Here is a 21,132-nt window from a genome sequence, read left to right as displayed (position 1 = left end):
AAATGGGTTCATATTTGAGCTTGTAGGGACTGCTCAAACCAGTTTTCAGATTTGGACAACACAGAAAACTACTGTTTAATAAACCAGGAAGAGAAGAAGGGTGTACATGGGCACATAGCTTATTTCAGTGGCATTGCTTTCTATTTCCTCCAGAACCAAAGTACACAGTCTTACAGCTTATTAAATGAAAAATAACAGCAGCATAACTACTCCATTATAGCTTGGCTATCTCTCCTGACAATTACAGAACAGTGCTGTACTATGTGGAAGACTTGAAAGAGTACTCGCAATTGACTTGGAGCCAGAAAGTACTCAAGATGTCTTCTAATTACTTATGACTATAGATGTAGTTCATAAGTATTCGTAGTTTATATGCAGTTCATAAGCAGGGCTTTCAAAAATATGTAGAGAAAAGCTTTCATTTGAAATACCTATCAAGGCATTGGCTGTTAAAATGTTTCGACTACTCTAATACAAAGCGGCAATATCCTGTGTGTATGAAGTGTTACCACTCTAACCAGGTTTGCGCACACAGCTGGCCCTACCATTAGGTAAACTGAGATAGAAGCCTCAGGCAGCAGAAGCTGGTGAGCAGCTCTCTCCCAGGCATTCATTTCCAGCCCTTCCCCATTTCTGGAAATTAGAGCTATGTGTGCCACCCACCTGTCATATACACCATATAAACTAGCCTGATGCCCTCAACACTGGAGGACATTCTCCTACTCAACCATCAGTCCAATCAGATCCAATCAGATCCTTTCATGGGTGACGGAGGGGGGGGCATGTACTTTGCCTTTGGTATCATGGAGCAGAATGTCATAACAAATATGGCCAAACTGCCCTCCGAGCTTTACAAAACCCTCATCAGCAATGTCCCCTGCTATACTCCCCCTCACACACACATACAAAACCAAAAACACCACACACTGTCATTCCTTGAAAACCTTCCAACATCCTGGAACACCTATTTTTTTGCTTCTCTAAAAGCACATGCCCTCCATGTTAAGAGTGTTAATCGGGGTTTTGTTTTCAGTTACTGTATAGGGAACTTTCTCTTGTATCTTGGTTTTTGTTTTCTTCTCTGAGTACTGAAATGCCCTCCCCTCATGGAAAAAAAAAGTAGTGTAAAGCAGAGGACTTCAAGAGAAGTGAATCAGCAATGTCCACAAAGAAAGGACAGAAAGCAAAGAGAGAATTGTAATGAGAAAACAAGAAGAAAAGCCATATCAAAAGTATTTCACACAACTCTATTCTAGTGGGCACTCAGCCAGTTTTACTGTGTTAAGCAGGATGTAGCCGGCTGCAATGAATAGTGGAAAATCCAAAGCAAACAAAATGTGGGGAAGGCAGAACTAGTGCACAAATCTGGTTCTCAATAAACTTAAAACATAGATTTTAAGGCCTACGGTATTCTTCTGAAGGGTTTTATCCAACAAGAAAATGAATATGCTACAACTATAATTAGAAAAATACACATTTGTGCATAAGAGATCCTTAATAGAAATACTATTCCAGTACTGTATACAGAACAAAATACATTTGCACCTGGCTAGTTTTATCATCTCACCATAAATTTAGTCATTGCTAATGCAAGGTAACAGGTATTTAATTTTTTCAACAATTTCAGTTTTTATCATTAACGTTAAACTCTCATATCTAATACTCCCCCCCCCTCTCAAACTAATTTTCATTGCTCAGACATAACCTCATCAGGCTGCAGCAATTCCCCAAAAATTACAACAAGAAGCCAACAGACATAAACAGTAAAATGATGTCATGAGACAATGAAGAATGAGATCTAAAAATCAAATGAATTACGCATACACCACCAATAAGGCACTATCCTGCTTTGTGAAACCGTTGCAAGATCTTGAGTTATTTTGAAATTGGATCAAATATCCCTTCCCAATGATATTTGTGTGTGGATCTTGTGCTAGCAAGCCATAAAATGGCTTTGCATGATATGGCACTAATGTTACAACAATATGATACAGGTGCAAGGAGACAGGTGGCTGTTTCTCTGCATAAAAAAGAAGGGCTCAAACAACATACGTTATTGTTTTATTGTAGATCAAACAACTAACATCAAACTTGGTCTTCTGCTACTCCAACTATATTCACAATGGAGAAAAATTCCATTCTCTGTAAAGATACCAGTGATGTGTGAAGTGTGCTATGCTATCACAATATACGCTTGGCAGTTCTGGAATCAACCACCTGAAGAAATGGCTAGCATCTGCAAACATGTCAACTGAGTAGCATTATCTTCTTTCCAGCTTTACAAAGACCCGCCTCAACAGTCTTTCAGGAGAAAAAGCTACAAAGGTAAAACAGTGATGCTGCAGCTTCGTTTTGCTGATCCTTACACAATACACCTCCCCAATTCATTTTTGAAGCCCTAGTAGTTTGAAAATAAAAGGTTAAAGAAAATAAAAGACTTTGCGTATCATCAAAGCTCCACCAGCACTTCCTCAGACACAGTCAAGCCATGAACCTCGCCACATTGCAGCCTTTAACCGTTAGAATGGATGGAGGTAATGATGTCAAGAAGATCTACAATCCAGATGCTACATCATGATCAGATATTTTGATCAGGATTCATACCTAGTAAAAAATGATATTTCAGCAAGCTTTGACTGAAAATCTTGTACAGCTATTCCAGGCCTCATCCCCACTTTTCTTCACATCAGTGAATTCACATTCAACTGACTCAAACATTCTACAGGCACAGTAGAAATGTTCTCTTTCAGCACAAGGATACTTGATGAGCACATTTTGCAGAAGCAGAGCAACAGGGAGCTCAGTCTCTCTACCAAATTTTCCACAGATTTGCATCTCCCACCTCAGAATGGCCTAAGATAGTTGCCAATGCTAGCCACACAAAAATGGAAATAGTATAAATTAACAAGTACCATTGCAATAACAGTACAAAGTAATATTGCCAATATGAAGTATAGATTTACCTAAAGTTCAATTTTAATATTAAATTAACTATATGACTGATTGATATATAAGAGGGCTTATTTTTATTTGTCCTGCTGATATTTAATCAAGATGGAGAGGGAATGCCCTCAATAACCTTTTGGATGATTAATTTCCTACAATTGTATGCCCCCCCAATTTTCTGCAGTGCTGGAGCATGTGCATAACACACACGCACACACACACAGTGCCTTCCTTCATGCTCCACACATGCTGTTAGATCACTCTTTTTAAAATGAAGTGGTTTAAGAATCCGCTCTGTTGTTAATTGCTTGGGTAAAAACTAATTCAGACACAAATACTGTGAAATTTTATGGGCATTGTGAGTTTAATTGCAAGGCAAAGAGTTCACTGTACTACTAGTTGAGACTTGCAAACATTCATCTTCTCCTTTGGAGAGAAATAATTAGTCTGCTCTTCTGCATTAAAGGTAAAAAGAATAATGTTATGCAGGGGACTTCCGGTCTGCCGCCATTTGCCGCCAGCGGGGTTTGCTTCGGTTCCCGAGGCACCCATCGCCACCGAGGAGGGGGGGGTTGCGTGGGCGCCGCGCCCCCCCGGAGAACCCCCAGATTGTGCGTTCTGGGGCCATGGGAAACCCAGCGGTGCTCCAAACAGCCTGATGCACGGTCCAGAAAGCTCTTTTTTTAGAGCCCCGAGAGCCGGTTGCGTATGGCGGAGCCTTGGGTCCTTTGCTACCTCGGCGGTGAGAAGCTCCGAGCTGGAGACGGAGGAGCGACAGATACCTCCAAAAACTAGATCTGGACTGTAAGTAAGAAATTTATTGATTGGAAAAAGAATTCGGACCTGGGAGGGAATCTAAAAGAAACGGAGGTCGTTCCCCCCCCCCCACTGGGAAGGCTATGCTACAGCGAACACCCCCGCAGCCGCCAAAAGCGAAGAGGTGTGGATCCTTCTAAAAAATTGAACTTGCAATCCCCCCCCTTAGGTGGCAGAACCAAGGGGGAGGGAAAAGTATTATTTTGGACAATCTGCAAAATTTATAATTGAAATAATAAGCCCCCTCTGAAACCCAGGGGCAGGAGCCTGAAATCACGACCAGCCGGTAAATATAAGGACTTATAAAGAGAAAGTATTGTTAATTGTTGAATTTAAGATACCACATCGAAATTGATTTGGAAAGAAGCTGATTTTTGAATAATTTTGGATTAAACAAAGAAATTAGCCTATGTAATACGGCACCACCTCTGGTGGATTGAGAGACATTTCCCACGGTAATACGAGACGACAAAGAAGGCAGCCAGCCAAAATAACCATGACGCAAATAGAGGAAGTTTGTCTACAGGACATTCTGGATTTTATTCGAGAAATGTCAGAAGAAATACGTTATGGCAAAAGAATTTTCCAGTCCCCAGAGGAAGACCAACAACAGTTACCTCCTACGGAAGTTCTGGAATTGGAAGAAGAAAGAAAATCAACACAACAGATTGAGAATAAGGAGCAACAGACTGAGAAATCAACGCAACCTGTGAGAGAGGAAACATTGAATAACCACCTGACATCAGAAGAATATGCTCAAGAGAGACCTGAGGACTTGGTCCGCTCTGTGAGAGAGGGGGACCAGACTTCAGAAAAGGACAGCCAAAATGTCGTAGGAGGGAAAATTTTGGTTTGTACCCCCCCAGTGAGAGAGAGGGGGTGCAAGCCAGAAGAGAGACTGGAAACTATAGGGGACAGTGAAAATGAGGACAAGAGTGAGAGACTGGATGAAATGTTAAAACAACAGAATGGGAGGAAGGAATATCAGGGTGGTCTGGAATGGTTAAGAGAGGGTGTGGGGTAAGAAAGGTGCATAAATAGATTAAATGGATGGATAAAAGGTTTGAATTTGGATAGTATAAGGATGCTGGTCGGGGAATAAGGGAAACTGCTACCAGGGGAGGGGAGGGGGTGGGAAGTGAGATAAATAAGAGAAGGGGTATATTAGAATTCGAAAGTAGGAAGGGGTATTTCTTTTTAGGGGGAAACTAGAGGCTAAGGGAAATTTAAAGAAATAGTTAAAAAATAAGATATTGTGAGAAATATATTATTTTGTATAATATGAAAGCTGTAAAGATAAGATACGAAATGGACCCGGGTAGGGAGGGACGGGGAAGCCTTTTTTCTTTCTCTTTTTTTTTGTGCTTGTTTTTTTTTTATATATACCTTTTTTCTTTTCTTTTTTCTTTTTGGATTTTTGTGCCTGTTAAAAAACCTCAATAAAAATATATTTTTTTAAAAAAAAGAATAATGTTATGCAACCCAGGAGCAGCACATCACAAAATTCTTTGATATTTATTGACCAGGAGATTTTCTGAACTTAGAAATTCTGCATGAAGCAGGGGTAGCCAATGAGGTGGCCTCCAGATGTTGTGAGCCACATCAGGGATGATGTGAGTTGCTGGCTACCCTGGGCATACACCACCAGACTAAAATCTGAACAGGCACAACATGGGAAGTTTCTGTGTACTGTGCAGGGGGTCAGGTTTTCACAGAAAAACAGAGCAGAATAAAGCTCTGCAAAATACTACCATGTCTCCAAGGAAAAGAGAGCACAAAGGACAGAATAAAAGAAGGAGAATGACAAGTCTAAAAATCCTTTATAATTCTTGGCTCCCCCAGTGTGTTTTTCGAAAAGTAATTCAAACCCATCTTTATTTTATTTTGTAACCACTCATAACTAAGAAGAGGCTAGGGGCTGACTTATGACATAACTCATTTTGTGGGCTTGGACAAGGTGAGATATAGAGATAGCAAAATGATTGCCTTAGCAATATCCCTCCCCTACCCCGTTTTGCTGACTGTTCTTTACAGAGTATGAGAAAGATGTCTGCCCTTGGTGGGAGAACAGGAGTGATAACAGTTCTGTAACTCTTAGCTCCAACTCAGTGATGTTAACTGAAGGGAATGAAAATCCGTTCCACTGCCTGATGCAGGATGAAACCTACGATGCCCCGCTACTTCCTCCTGCCAACCTAGCAGTTCGAAAGCATGCTAGTGCAAGTATATAAATAGGTACCGCTGCAGCGGGAAGGTAAACGGTGTTTCTGTGTGCTCTGGAACTCGTCATGGTCCTCTGTGTGCCAGAAGCAGTTTAGTCATGCTGGCCACATGACCCGGAAAGCTCTCTGTGGACAAACGCCGTCTCCCTTGGCCTGAAAGCAAGATGAGGGCCGCAACCCCATAGTCACCTTTGACTGGACTTAACCTTCCAGGGGTCCTTTACCTACCTTTTTTTACTTCCCTTGAACCTCCTTTCTGGCACCAATGCTAAATAAGCTCTGTGTGTTTTCATGCAGTATGCAGCAAGCAAGCTTTTAGCTTTTTAACTAAAAAAATTGTTTTTTAAAATTATTTTATGATGGCTTTTTTATAGAACAGCAACAATGAAAGTTAATCCAGAAGCTCACATCACTTTTAAAATACAAGCACATCCTCACAGCAAAACACATCCAAGGTTCTGTTATTTCAGTGGAGCTTACTTCCAGGCAAGTGTGCACTGGAATGCAGCCCCTGTATACCAAACCATAGTCTTATATGGAGCAGCAGCTCAAATATCTGGCATCTAATACGGGCTCAACTGGATTTCCAGTAGTTTTCTGTCAGAGTAATCAGTTACTGACAAGTTCCCTCTCTAGACTTAATAATCGGAAGCTAAAAGATTACTTCATTAGAAAGGTGTCAAGAATATATATATAACATTAGCTCCTTTCACCTTCTTATATGCACAGCACTTGCATATTAAAGGCATGGGAATGCTATAAGGATTCTGAATACCATATTTCTTTTTAAACCACTAATGATTCCACCCTGTCTTAAAAGGCATTTACTTGTAGGTGAGATTCTCTCTGTTCCCATTGGTCTATGTTACAGTAATGTTTTCTTTTTTAAAAAAAAATAAAATGCTGCTCTTTTCAAAATGAGCAGAATCATCAGCATGTTCAGGCGTAATGCTAAACCAGGTGTGGGGAACCTTTGACCCTCCAGAGGTTGCCGAACTACAACACCTATCACTGGCTATTCTAGGTGGAGCTGATGGGAGTCGCAGTTCAGCAACATCTGGAGTGCTACAGATTTCCCACACTTGGGCCAAACCATTGCTTGGTGCTGCGACAACAAGCTGGTACAAGGCTGAAATCATGCATTTTCTCCCCTCTTCTTCTCTTGCACAGCTAAAGACAACGGTGACTTTGGCAGCAATTACTTTCCGTTTCCCTGAGTTTTGATGTGTCATTGTGTCTGAACTAAGAATCGTAGTTTATCATTAACTATGGTCAGATTCAAAACAAGCCGATTTCCAAGCCGCAGTTGAGGCTACAAGTACATCCCATTGACAGTAACAGAAGGAAAAGATGTGCAAGGACAAGGGATGGCGTGAAAAGCCACTGTCAACAGAGGCAGAGCCATGAATGGATTACAGCATGAGTGTTTTTCTCCCATGGTTCTATCCCCGTTAGGCCATTCTGCTAAAATGTATCTGGGTGTCCATTACCAGCACATAATGATGGAGCTGTGAGCTAGCTAAAGAATAAGGAGCTCGATGGGAAGATGTTAATCTCCTCAGCACTCTCACTAGGTTAAGAAGATTGTATTTCCCACTGCCAATTCCTCCTTTCCACCTTGGTCATTGCCCCAAACTGAGTCTTCCTCCTCCCCCTGAGTAGACCCTTGCATCTGAGAAGACCCCTGGTGGCAGAAGCTTCTGGAACACAATGGGCGGTCCTATGCCAACCCCAGGCTCCCAACAGGTCCTCTGCAGCCTTTGCTCTTCCCCGCCATCTGGCAAGCGTGGGGAGAGAACAAGCCCTACCCTGGGTTGGTTCTCTATCTCACAGCCTGGTAAGAAGTGGAGAGTGAGTGAATCGGGCTATGTGGGAGGGGGAGAAAGTATGGTGGAGGGCAAAAATCTGGCACTTCCATGATTAGGGCTGGAGTTGAGTCAGGCATTTGCTGAGACCTACACTCCAGCACGGGGTTCCTCTGACTCTGCTCTCCCACCTCCCCAGTGCTGCTCCCTGTTCACCTGTGAGCAGTGACCAAACAAGGAGAAGGAGCACCAGTCTTAGCTTCTATCATTCTTGCCAGTGGTATGGATCTGGCTCAAAGGAGAAGATACGCAAACGGGCAGTGGTGAAAGAGGCGGCTTGCTTTAGGCAAGATGCCCTCAGTGGGCTCCCTTCCCTGCTTTGGAAGGAAATGACTTGTTAATGAGCATTGTACACAGTTCATGGAAATTTAAGTTAGCTCCAGAGTTTTATGGCTGACCATATTTCTTTCCATGCATACTACAGTTCTGTAATCAATTACAAAAGGTAATAGATGTTTCCGTTGTCAATAGGCAAGTGAATCAATCAGTTAACACATACTGTGTTTTCTTCTGTTCCCAAGTGACCAGCAACAGAGAAATAACACACAGAGCAAATCAGTGACTACCACAAGTGGGTTTTGTTTTGTTTTTGTAACCACATATAGAACCACATAACACACATTATGCTCTGAGGTATTTCAGGGAGAAGTTGGCTAGGGTGAGAAATCTCATTTCATTTTCTGTCTGTCTTTCTAGGTTTTTTGTTAGCTTACAAGCCAAAACAAAAATAGAAGTACTGTATAAAACAAACATATCACATGGTATTCCCACCCACCTTTATAATATGTCAGTGGTACAGGCTAGTGCTATTGATATTCTCCTACATTCCTTTACAGTATTACCTATACAAGGCCAGAGGATCCATATGACAATCCAATTACAGTCCATATTACATCACAAGAAAAACGAAGTCTCTCTTGTAGCATTGTGACATTCATAGTTGCTTACTGTATTTACCTAAAAATCTTGTATTTTGTCCTCCTTCATTGGGGTATGTGATCAAACGCCACCCAATGGAGTTGGGTGTTGTTGTTGTTGTTGTTGTTGTTGTTGTTGTTGTGTTTATTACCCACTCTTTACCAGAAGATTCCAGGGTAGGTCACAGCAATGTAAACGAACCATTTGGGTCAGCTCTTGTCAACTTTGAGAAGTCAAGAAACTTAAGGTAATGGTTAGCCAAATAATAATAATAAAGTTGCTACACGGCAGACATGTTTTTAGCGCTGCAGTTGCCTGTGAAAATGTTATTATGAACAGGCAAAGCTTCTGTTCAATCAGATCATTAGTCCATCTAGTCCAGCTTTCTCCAACCTGATGTTTGCACTACAACTACCATCAGGTCTATACATCGGCCATGCTGCTTGGGACTGGTGGCAAAGCATTCAGAGAAGACCAGGTTGCGCTCATCTTACTGCAATGCTCTGTTAGGAGCTTTTTAAGGTCTTGGACAGAGGTTTCCCTCTTTTAATTGGAGATGCTTTTGCATGCAAAGCAAACCACTGGGAAATGTCTCCCTCAGAGATCCAGTATAATATTGAACTGACATGGGCAGATTACTTTAGAGTTCACATCCAAGTGATGAATTGTCTGTTTTCAGAAGCAACAGAGCTGCCAACTGGACCTTTTGGCTACAATTCCGCACATGCTTATGCATTTGTAGTTCCCACTAAAATTAACAGGGCATGTATATAAATCTGCAGTCACAGTTTGTGTTAGGCAATGAACCAAGTCCACCTTCTCTTTTTACAGAATTAGCCAGTATGAAATCTTCATACAGTCTGCACATGTTGCAGAATGGTCTTCATTAACTGTATCTCTAACAGCTTTAGTCGTTTCACCAAAGTCTCATTGAACTCCCAGAGATGTGCACATAGGATTGCACCTTAAATGAATCTGTAAGGACTACATATTGAAGGAAGGAGAATGGAGTTCAATGTTTGCAACTGTGCTCCATCACCACCTTAATTAATTAATGCTATATTGTTTTAATATTCAATTGGGAGCCGCCCAGAGTGGCTGGGGAGACTCAGACCGGGTAGGCGGGGTATAAATAATAATAACAATAACTATTATTATTATTATTATATTACATGGATAGCTAATCATAATAAGACCCCACAATAATTTCCACTTTCCTAAACGCTGCTTGCTCCTATCATTCCTGCTCAATGACAAGCCCCAACAAAATCATATTCCTATCCCTCACTTCTACAAATACTGCTGGACTCCCAGTTGGGCCAATCACAGTTCACTTCTCGTAGTTATAGTTTTATTTCACAACACAACTTAGACACAAGCCTTGCAGACATATCACAACCTTTGCTTGAAACCCAGCACCTGATGACAACTTCTATTTCATAATGACTTGAACCTTTTAGAAGAGACATAATCAAATTAAAGAAACTTGTGAACCTAAATAAACATACCAGGTAGGCCCACAGACCTGACCGTAACCCCTATTTTTCAACCAACATATTTAAGACTATGCACTAAAATACAGTTGAAAATAAAGATTATTTAAATACTGTGAAAGGGGCAACATTCATTTTATTTATGTCAACAGTTACATATGCTGAGCTACCCTAAACGTTATGCTGAAATTTTCTATACATTTCTCTATTAATATTAAACAGCCTTCTGTTCTCAGCTTTGTGGAATATCTGGTAAAAGTACAAACCACAGACACATAATATATGGCTTACAACTACTAATTAACATATTGCTAAAAATCTGAATATCAGCATCCTTATTTGGGTCGCAAATTACAGTGTACATTACATTTCAGCATGGTCCTTAGACAAAGCTGACAACTTGCTTCACAAAGAAACAATTTTTAGGATGGGTGGAATAGAAAGGGTTTATTAGCCAATATGCCTGTTTTAAAAATATACATTAGATTCTATACATTTCTGTTTCAAAATCAAAACAGTCATTATTGTTTCAAAATGAACGACAGAAGCACAGGAAATTGGAATATAATGAAGGAAAACATGAGCCACGGTTTTTCCTCCAGACTGCCTTTCATTGCTAAAGGTTTCTATAAAGAGAAGCTGACTATGAGGTCTCCAGAATTAATGAATAGGAACTGAAGTGTTAGCTGCTAGCAGCAAGATCCTCTAGGTAATAAATTTTAGCATGACAAAATCTAGTTGTTTAAAAGTGGCTGTCAGGTTTTTGAAGCTTCTGTTGGTATCACATGACTCCAAGTATAATGGAAGGTTTCAAATGAATTAAAAGCACTAATAAACATGACAATTAAAGAGAGGGTAGGATTTTATATGGTGAAGAGTTGGTGTGCTCTACAGTCACACTATGGTAAAAGAGAAGGTAGCCATTTTCTCAGCGAAATTCCAGTTGTCTTCTCAGGGTGTGGTTGTTACCACAGGTTATCACAGGATTTTTGTTTCACTAAGGCTGTGAAGGCACTCAGCACTGAAAGAAAAGGATGTGGAATATACAGAAAATGTATAGATAATACCACTTCGTTTTGTTTCTCTTTTTTACTTACTGCCCCATGTTTTTCAATAGTGTCTGCTGTGTGACCACGGGCATGCAATGGTCCTTTCTATAGCAAGTATGCTGCAACAGAAACAATTATATTAAAGACTGGTAAGCCTCTCTTCTCGGGTGAAAAGCAATGACAAACATAGACAGCATCTTAAAAAGCAGAGACATCACCTTGCCAACAAAGGTCTGTATAGTTAAAGCTATGGTTCTCCCAGTAGTGATGTATGGAAGTGAGAGCTGGACCATAAAGAAGGCTGATCGCCGAAGAATGGATGCTTTTGAATTATGGTGCTGAAGGAGACTCTTGAGAGTCCCATGGACTGCAAGAAGATCAAACCTATCCATTCTGAAGGAAATCAGCCCTGAGTGCTCACTGGAAGGACAGATCGTGAAGCTGAGGCTCCAATACTTTGGCCACCTCATGAGAAGAGAAGACTCCCTGGAAAAGACCCTGGTGTTGGGAAAGATGGAGGGCACTAGGAGAAGGGGACGACAGAGGGCGAGATGGTTGGACAGTGTTCTATAAACATGAGTTTGACCAAGCTGCGGGAGGCAGTGGAAGACAGGAGTGCCTGGCGTGCTCTGGTCCATGGGGTCACGAAGAGTCGGACACGACTAAACAACTAAACAACAACAAAGCCTCTCTGGGGTTGAGGGGACACAGGAAAAGACGCGTCAATGTAGTGCCAAAACAGCATACGAATTTCCTTGTCAGATCAGACTAAAAGTCTATCTAGAGCAGCAATCTGCACATACATGGAAAGAAGATGTATCAATAGCTTTCAAATCAACCATGATATGTAAAGTAAAAAGTAAAGGTAAAGGACCCCTGGACAGTTAAGTCCAGTCAAAGGTGGTTATGGGATTGCGGTGCTTATCTCGCTTTCAGGCCAAGGGAGCCGGCGTTTGTCCACAGACAGCTTTCCAGGTCATGTGGCCAGCAGGACTCTACCGCTTCTGGCACAATGGAACACCGTTATGGAAACCAGAGCGCACAGAAATGCCATTTACTTTCCCTTTGCAGTGGTGCCTATTTATCTACTCACGCTGGCGTGTCTGCTAGGTTGGCAGGAGCTGGGACAGAGCAATGGGAGTTCACCCCGTCGCGGGGATTCGAACTGCCAACCTTCTGATCGGCAAGCCCAAGGGGCTCAGTGGTTTAGACCACAGCGCCATCCGCATCCCCCTAACCATGATATGCATACAGGTGTACAAACAAGCATGATCAATTGAAGATTAATATTAATCCCACATAGAAATCAGAGAAGGAAGAAATAATCTTGAGCAATATACTTAAGCTCTTAGGAAATATTTATTCCAATCCAGCTAGAATGGAAGAGATAATCCTGATGCAGGATACTGTTGTCTTTCAGGGACAGTTCAAATTTGCCTCCAAGCTCAGTGGTGCCACAAGGATATGACTCTGGGGCAAATGTCCAGGGCCCCAACTCAGCAGAATGAGCAGGAAGACCACATTTTCACATTTTGAAGCAAGTAAAGGAATATTCATTTATCATCTAAAATGGGGACCCATAGAAGAATATTAAGTCCAAGCTAAAAACATAAGTAGAGTGACCCCAGCAAAATTAAGTCCAGAATCTAACATTACCTAACTCCACCACTGTCCAAGCTTGTCCCTCCGAGCCATGCCCCAGCCACAGGTTCATGCTTTCAATGGGAGCAAGAGCAGAAAGCTACAGAAGCTGTTCACCAGTGTAAGAGCAGATCCAGGCTGTTGCAGCAGCAACTGATCTGCAATTTATAATTGAAATAGTGGGTGGCACACTTCACATCACATCCTGTGATCTTTCACCTGATTTTTCTGTTTATATTTTCCTTTCTTTCTGCAGGAGAAATACTTGTTCTCATTAAAAACATTTTTTGCATGAGCCATCCTACAAATCTGGGATGAATTTTTCCACTGTGCCTCTTCCTGGGCACAGCCCCCCCCCTTCCTGAATGGAACCATTTTCTTTTGAAAACAAAAATATATACAAACTTGAAGTTTTACAAAAGCAAACTTAGTTGGGGAGACCATGCTTTTTGATATATTACATTTAATTGATTGGGGTGTACATGTGTGCCTGTATCTGGAAGAAAAGGCACCAATATATTATATTACTGTAGCAGCCAGGATTGGGGCTAATGTTGAGCAGATCATAAGTAACATTTTTCTCAAAATCAGAGCTAGGAATTAAGGATGAGAAGTTAGCTCCTCCTGCCAGCGGAGGTTGGGAATTTGGCACACATTCTGCTCTCAGCTGCCAGGATGGACCATGTTTATTTTTGCTTCCCCAAGAGCCAATTCTTGGAGTGGTGGTGATGTAAGACTTGGCCATGTTCTACAGAACTATACTGGCTGTCTAGCAAAGTGGGCAAGAGATGAAGGAGAGAGCAAGATAAATAAAGTATAAGGGGGAAAGGCTGAAACGTAAGAGCTAAATGACAACCATGCAATTTTATTTCATGCCGCTTACAGGTTTTAAATGTATGGCCCAAGAAGTATGTGAAAGCTCCTAGCATATGTCATTGATTATAGCGGCGAGTAAGAGCTCATGTTACATACCGCTGAGTCTGTTGCTGTCATTACTGAATAGTTACTCTGGATTTGTTTTGTTACAGTGCTCACCTTGTAATTCTATTTATTTTTTTCTAATCTGTGCTTGTTCAGCCCAAATGCAAGCACGGACTAGACCCATGTGCTTGCAATGACAAAAACAAGGTGGTAAAGTAATCACTAGGGTGCTGGCTGTTTGCTTCTTCTTTTAGTGCAAAGCAGTTGGCTGCATCTTCCTAAAACGGTTGCAAACTGGAATACGTATCTCAGCAACATCAGAGGTAAAAGAAGGGGTTGTATTTTAATTAATAAGGAACAATTACGTGCGCTGTCTCCTCCAGGGGTACCTCTAGTTTACTGAATGGTGCTCATACAAGATAACTCCCTAGTAAACGGGTTCCAAACTATGTATCACATGATGAATAATGTAGGGAAACCACCTTACTGGTTTTGGTAGGATTTTACTGTGGGGAATATTCATATAGCATTACAGTGGTATCTGATGTTGCGAACGGGATCCATTCCGGCAGCCCATTTACAACATGAAAAGGCCGCAACATGAAGCGCTGCATCTGCGCACATGCGTGATGCAATGTGGCGCTTCTGCGCATGCGCAAAGCGCAATTTAGTGTTTCTGCACATGCATGCAGTTTACGGACACACCGAACCCGGAAGTAACCTGTTCCGGGACTTCCAGGTTTGGCGCGTCCATAACCTGAAAAGACGCAACATGAAGCAAATGTATCATGAGGTATGACTGTACTAGTATCAGACTGAAATGGGAAATAGCAGTTCATCATGTGGCAAAGGGAAATGGGATGAGGAGCTCAGGAAGAAACTATCCTGGAAAAACTAAGGGTATGTACATTTTGCACACACACCCTTCCCCTGCAATATCAATATATCAAAATGCTAATAGTCTGCTGGTGATCCCACGCGTTCCCCAAGGTCCCTACACCATGGGAAATGGATCAGCATAGGCTGAGCTAAGCACTGCATGAACCACTGTGGCATAAATTTCTGGTCAAGTTTTAAAGAACAAATGGAGGGCATGGGAAAGCTTCATGTAGACATATGCTCTGTGATTGAATACATAAAGTGATTCATCATGGTACTGCAAGGAAGGAAACAGCCCCCTTAGTATCAGTCCTGCATAAGTTGCAGCCCACCAGTCTGAACACAGTCATATGCTATGGCCCACTCAAGTGTTTGGCACCTTACCCTTTGCCTCCGCAAAGTGCCCCATGGAGCAAAGCAAGATTTTTATCAAACCCTGGTGGGCTGCCATACATAACTGGTAAACGGTGGTTGGCTTGTTGCAGGTCTCCTTCCCAACTTGCTATTCTTTTGTAAAGATGGGGGGCTCTAGGGGAGAAAAGTGGGCTTTGCTGGGAGCTTCTGATTACTCTGACTATATTCTAAAGAACTGAGTGATAAAATCTGTGCTCACTGCCAATCAGCACTGGTCTGCTTCCAAGTTGTAGTCTACACATTCAGAAGACAGAGCATCAGCCTGCACAACCAGTAAGAATACTGCCTGTGAACTGAATCAAATCACACTGAATATATGGGTGGAAGGGGGTATATCAAAATATTTCTCCATAAAAATAACCCACAAAATTATTGGGTTAATTTTGGGTTAACATGCAACTAATTCACGTTAGGATTAAAATTAGATAAGAATCTTCCTCTATGACATCTGATTTTCTATGTACAGGAAGTGTCCTATATCAAGGAACATTTATTCCCATGGTCTGCTCCCCATAAAGTGGTACAGTACAGGAACATTATTACCATGTGTTCTGCTGTTTCTGTAAACCCCCTCCCCCAATGTGTTGTCCTTTCCCAACTACCCCATTGTATTTGACAAGCTGATGAACTAAAGTTATGGCTTTAAAAAAACAAACAAAAAATGCTGATGAACATTATTTCTTTGTACATTAGTTTAAAATGTTATGGAATAACTCCAGCAGCAAATTAACATTCCTCTTCAGATTTACCAATCCAAAACACTATAAAGATTTTTTATGATATAGAAATGTCCAAGTTTTATTAGACCAAATGTTTCAGTTTTCTGAAGGCTGTAGGATGTGCCCAATAAAGTTTCAGTGGATTTAGTGTTCAATTTCTCATGACTATCTTCCAACAGGGAAAAGGTTACTGATAACTTTCCAACTGTCAGCAAAAGTTAGTTGGCTCAAGCATGTATTAATAATGTGATTTAAGTGATATTAAAGCAAGGGCTGGTAAAGGTTTACTTAAATCTGTCAAAAAGGTTTGAATCTTGCTAATCTAGTTTACGGTTTAAAATATGAAAATGACTAGAAAATCCATTGTAAGCTTGAAACCCAGCCAAAAGCTTTAAAAATACATTCTCGTCTGCATTACAATGAGCGGCTATTAAAAAAAGGTTTTATAATCTGCAGTTTTCATCTGAATCAACAGTGACTGATTAAAATTAAAAAAGCCCTACTTTTATTAGCAAAATTACAATCAGCTGTGCATATGGCAACCATGCAGATGAAATAATTTCATGAGACACAGACACAAAACCTCAAATGAAACCTATGCAAACAGCATACTCGAAAGCCTGTTTTGAAAACACCCAGCCTAGTAATCCAATGAAGAGAACAAAAAGAGGAAAGGTTGTGTGACCGCAGGACTCCTTCAATGAACTGCTATTTCCCCACAGGAGTTTACATCAACATGGTTAATGACTCTCTTACACCCACCCACCAACTGTATATAGTCTATTTCAGAGCTTTCCGAACTTTCCATGTTGGTGACACACTTTTTAGATCTGCATCATTTCGCGACACAGTAATTCAGTTTTACTAGCAAACCAAAGGTTAAACTAACCCCTTTCTAGCCCCGGGAGGGGCACAGGGAGCGTTTGCATGACACACCTACACACTAACGTATCGGCACACAATTTGGAAAGCTCTGGTCTATTTATTGAAAACCAGATGAGGTAGAACCATCATAAAGTGATTTACCCTTCTCTAACCACCAAATACAATTGATGTAGATTAGAGACAGGGGATCTAACTATGTGATAACACTGTGTTGAGTTTTAATTTACAATGTGGCGGTGCCCATTTCTGTGACAAATAAAACACCTAAGAAGTCTGGTGGTCACACCACCTTTCCTCTGCAATTATCTTTTAAAACTAGTGCAACCTTCACAAAATCTAAGCACACTTGCTCACCCATCTAGTGAGAAAAAGACAACAGCTAAAGGAGCTATAAAGAACTGTGTAGGAGTAGGCTCACTCAAATACACTTCAGAGTCATTTTTTAAATCGGGAATAAGAATAAATTGTAACTGGCAAAACTAGACTTTTTTTTAAGTTCTTCTTCCCCTCCTTTGAACCAAGTTTTCTCATGCAGAGAGAACGAAGATCAGGCATAGCCCTAGACAGCTCATCATCACCATACCACAAACTGAACTCTGCAAATCATATTCACTTAGCCTACAAAAAGAACTGCCTTCTTATACTAGAACATAAGAAAGCCCTGATGGATTTAGAACAAAGGCCTCTCTGGTCCAGCATTTTGTTCCCACTGTGGCCAACCAGAACTGTACGAGAAGTCCACAAGCAGGACAATAACGCAACAGAGCTATTCCGCTTGTGCTACCTTACTTACGAATTTTTTCTCCCAATGCATTCCTATGGGATTCGACTTACAAATTTTTTCGACTTACGAATGTGCGTTCGGAACGCATTAAATTTGTAAGTTGAGGTACCACTGTAAGTCAAATCCCATAGGAATGCATTGGGAGAAAAAAATTGTAAGTTGAAAAAATCCTATCTAAACCGCATCCAAGATGGCGAACGGAGCTCCGTTTGTAAGTAGAAACATTCGTAAGTAGAGTTATTCATAAGTCGAGGTACCACTGTAAATACTTTTTTTAATTGTAAAGAAAAGGAATTGTGGTTGCTGAAATCTTTTCCTCGCCACTCACTCCTAACTTGTTCTTTCCCATCCATGGAATGGGAATGGAAACTCTCTGAGGACCAGCATTAGGTACTTTTGGAATGCTGATGCAAACCATTGTGTCATGCAACTAGCACTGACATCAATGCTGTCATTAGTTGCAGTGCAAACACTTAGAATAGTAAACCCACACTATTAAAATGTCTACTATTTAAATACTGCTATGATAGCCTTTAGATATGGGACAACTACACCCTCTCACTCTCACACAAGATGCTAGAGTTACTGCTGTTTTTGCAGCCACCTGAAAATGTTTCAAAGTAGTCCCTTTGATTTAACAAAACAAGTATAGGAATATGAATAATAAATAACTTTCCTAGTTCAAGGAAATTTCTCCAGGCAACTCCTCTTCCATTTCAGCTCACAGCTGTAAAGCATTACTAGGCTTCTACCATCTCCTAGCCCTTACAAAGTAATGTACTTCCGTCTGCCAACTCCATTGTGAAAATGCTGAACTTGCCCATGCCTGTGCTGTATCTTGATTGCAGACACATGCCAGGATTAACCTACCAATCTAAGGAGTGGGCAGGAAAGGAGAAGGCTTTGGCACAAGCTGCATACATATGATTAATATGCTGGTTAAAATTATACGGTACCGTGAAAAGATCAGTAATAACCACGGAGAAGGATTGACACCCAGTCATATTACAGCAGACTGAGATCATCATCCACTGACCACATGTCAATATGGATGAAAAAGGGCAACAATTTCTGTTTCAACTCGTGCTCACCGAACACAACGCTGTTTTCGTTCCACTGCACTTCAGCTTCTGAAAAACATTCCATAATTAGTCTTGCTGTCTGCTGCAGCGGAACTGATTATGTAATCAACTACCGGTATACACTATTCCACACCACTCATTTCAATGCAAAGGAAATGCAGTACAAATTGGGGGAAATTGTCAACCATTACGTATTGTCTGTGGACCGAAAACAACAACATAGAATAACAAACATCAGCAACTTCCACTCCTGTTTTCTCTCAGAATTCTCCAAATGCCCTAATAATGTGTCCCAGAAGAGCTGCATGCAGAGGAAGAACAAGCATATTCCCCGTGGTTGCAGAAGAACAGTGGCAGTACACTGAGCAAACATATGGCAGACAAAACGTAAAGCTTCACCAAGCCCATCCCTAAATGTGTCACATGCTCCTCCTCAATGCTAGGTGAGTGAATAGTACTTTGCCAGTCTGCACTTGAAAGGTTGGCACTGCATTGTACTGCAAGCTGGGGGGGGGGGGAAGGTTTCAGATCTGAAAAGTGGAAAAACAACAGAAAGTAATGTCTTGGCAGCAACACAGTCTAGAAGGCTCAGAATAGTTCATTAACTTTACCTGGTTGCAGAAGGGCATCAAGGTGGGGCAGCCAGTGTTGTTGAACAAGTGCTTTGGAAGGTGGCACATTCAAATCCTAGCATCAGTGCTCAGTAGGCCATGCTGCTAAATCATATACTACACATACAGAAAAACCTATGTTCGATCCCAGCTAAAATGCCAGTGAGGTGCAGTGGTCAGAGTGCTGGAGTAGGATCTCAGAGACCAAGGTCTAAGACCCCACTAAGCCTAGTCTGGGTCATTCACGGCTTCTTTCAGCCTGGTCTACCTCACATGAATTGCTCACATGAGGATAAAATGGGGATAGGGGTAGAATAATCTCAGCAACCTTAAGCTATTTGGAGGAAAGGGAGGAAATAAAAAAATAAAATAAAACAACAGATAGTTTCAGGTAATGTTGGAGGCTGCCCCAGCCTCAGACCCTGGAGACATTACTAATGGTCTGACAGCATAGGGATATTTTGAATATTCCTATAATGTCCATTTTTAAGGAGAGCGCTAGTCTGAAAGCACCCTAGGTTAGAAAAGTCCTAAGTGATATTTTAACTGTCACTGTTGTTGTTGTTTTTTTTAAATCATAAACCAGTAGGAACCTACAAAGATATATTTTGTTCCTAGAGGGACTGCCTTCCCCATGATTTTTAAAATCGCTATGTGGATGACAGCTTTTTGACTCCTGGAGCGCCGAGAGAGACTCCCAGACAAACTACCACTGTAGAAGTTCTTCTCTCGCCGCCGGTTGCTGAAACTCACACACACAAAAACAACAACCCGCATTCTCAGCTTCCTTTTGGAAGTTGAAACAGGTAGAGCCAAATAAGCATATCGCTTCCAAGCCTTAAACTTCTTTTCCAAGGTAAGAATTTGGTTTCCATGGAAAAGGGGAAACAAGAAACACAGGAAAACAGGACGAAAAACTGTCAGTTGAATGCCTGCTTCCACTTTTATTAGAGTTTCCAGTTTCCGTGGCAACCAAGGTAGCATCAAGTAACATTGTACAAAATACAGTTTTAGTGAGGAAAGAAAATGTTAGCTTTCAAAAAACAACAACTTTGTGTTATAGAATAAAACCCTCTCTGATCATAAAGCCAGCTAACCTAAGTGAATGACTCAGTAGAACAATGCACGGAGTTTCCAAGTTCTAAGCAGGATTATGTGGACATAAAATGCACTGAAATCTGTGGCACTTGCTCTGAAATATCTATGATTTTAGGACTGGAAGGAAAGTCTACTATGAAATAATGGGCTCCTGCTTTACCATGAGGAAACACATACAAGTGAGGTGTTCCTTTCTGTTATCCTTCCAACTTGACCCAAAATATGGAACTGGGTCTTTCCTCCCGTGGAAGAAGTTTTCCTCCGACATGGGAAGTAAACCTTACGTTTCATCTCTCAAAACCTTACCACACAAAACTTTCACATAAAGTTTGGTGGGTTGACAACAAGCCTGGAGATAATACTTGACTCCTTCAAGAAGTCTGCAGCAGCAAAAAAAGAAAAAGGGGGAGTCAAGGTGTGGTTTCTTCCACACCAAGGCTCCACTGGTCCCTTTGCTCATTCACCCTTCCAGGAGGACGTTTCTTTTGCTTCACAGCAGGTAATGATGAGGCTTAAAGGACCAGAAGAACAGGGCAGAATAAGCTGTGGCTGTTTCACTGCTGTAGAATTGCAAGAGAGACTTGCGCAGGGAGAAATTCAGGGGGTAGCACTAAGGCGGTCATTCTGACAGGGCAAGCAAGTTCAGCTTGCCAGATGGAACAAACCCCCTCTCTTCCTGCCACACACTGTTCCAGGGGTTCTTCCCACCCCTTGCCATCCAATTTTGGGGGGGGGCACACAGGGGACGGAGAGCAGGAGAAGCCTCACTGCAAATATGGAAGTCCTTGT

General features: G+C 41.4%; 1 protein-coding gene across 24 annotated transcripts in view; it reads right to left on the bottom strand.

The window, feature by feature from the left end:
- Positions 1–21,132, bottom strand: part of BAZ2B (bromodomain adjacent to zinc finger domain 2B) — a 185,074-nt gene that overhangs the window by 148,632 nt on the left and 15,310 nt on the right. The window contains exon 1 of one of the 24 annotated variants that reach the window (XM_088676977.1): positions 12,966–13,108. The exons of the other annotated variants lie outside the window; for them this stretch is intronic. The gene's annotated coding sequence lies outside the window, so the exon portion shown is untranslated. Of the gene's footprint in view, positions 1–12,965; positions 13,109–21,132 lie in introns of those variants that run through there. 24 annotated transcript variants of the gene reach the window in all.

This window comes from Zootoca vivipara, chromosome 1, assembly GCF_965207765.1.
Source record: "Zootoca vivipara chromosome 1, rZooViv2.hap1.1, whole genome shotgun sequence".
Lineage (NCBI taxonomy): Eukaryota > Metazoa > Chordata > Lepidosauria > Squamata > Lacertidae > Zootoca > Zootoca vivipara.
This window is presented reverse-complemented; position numbering and strand designations above follow the sequence as displayed.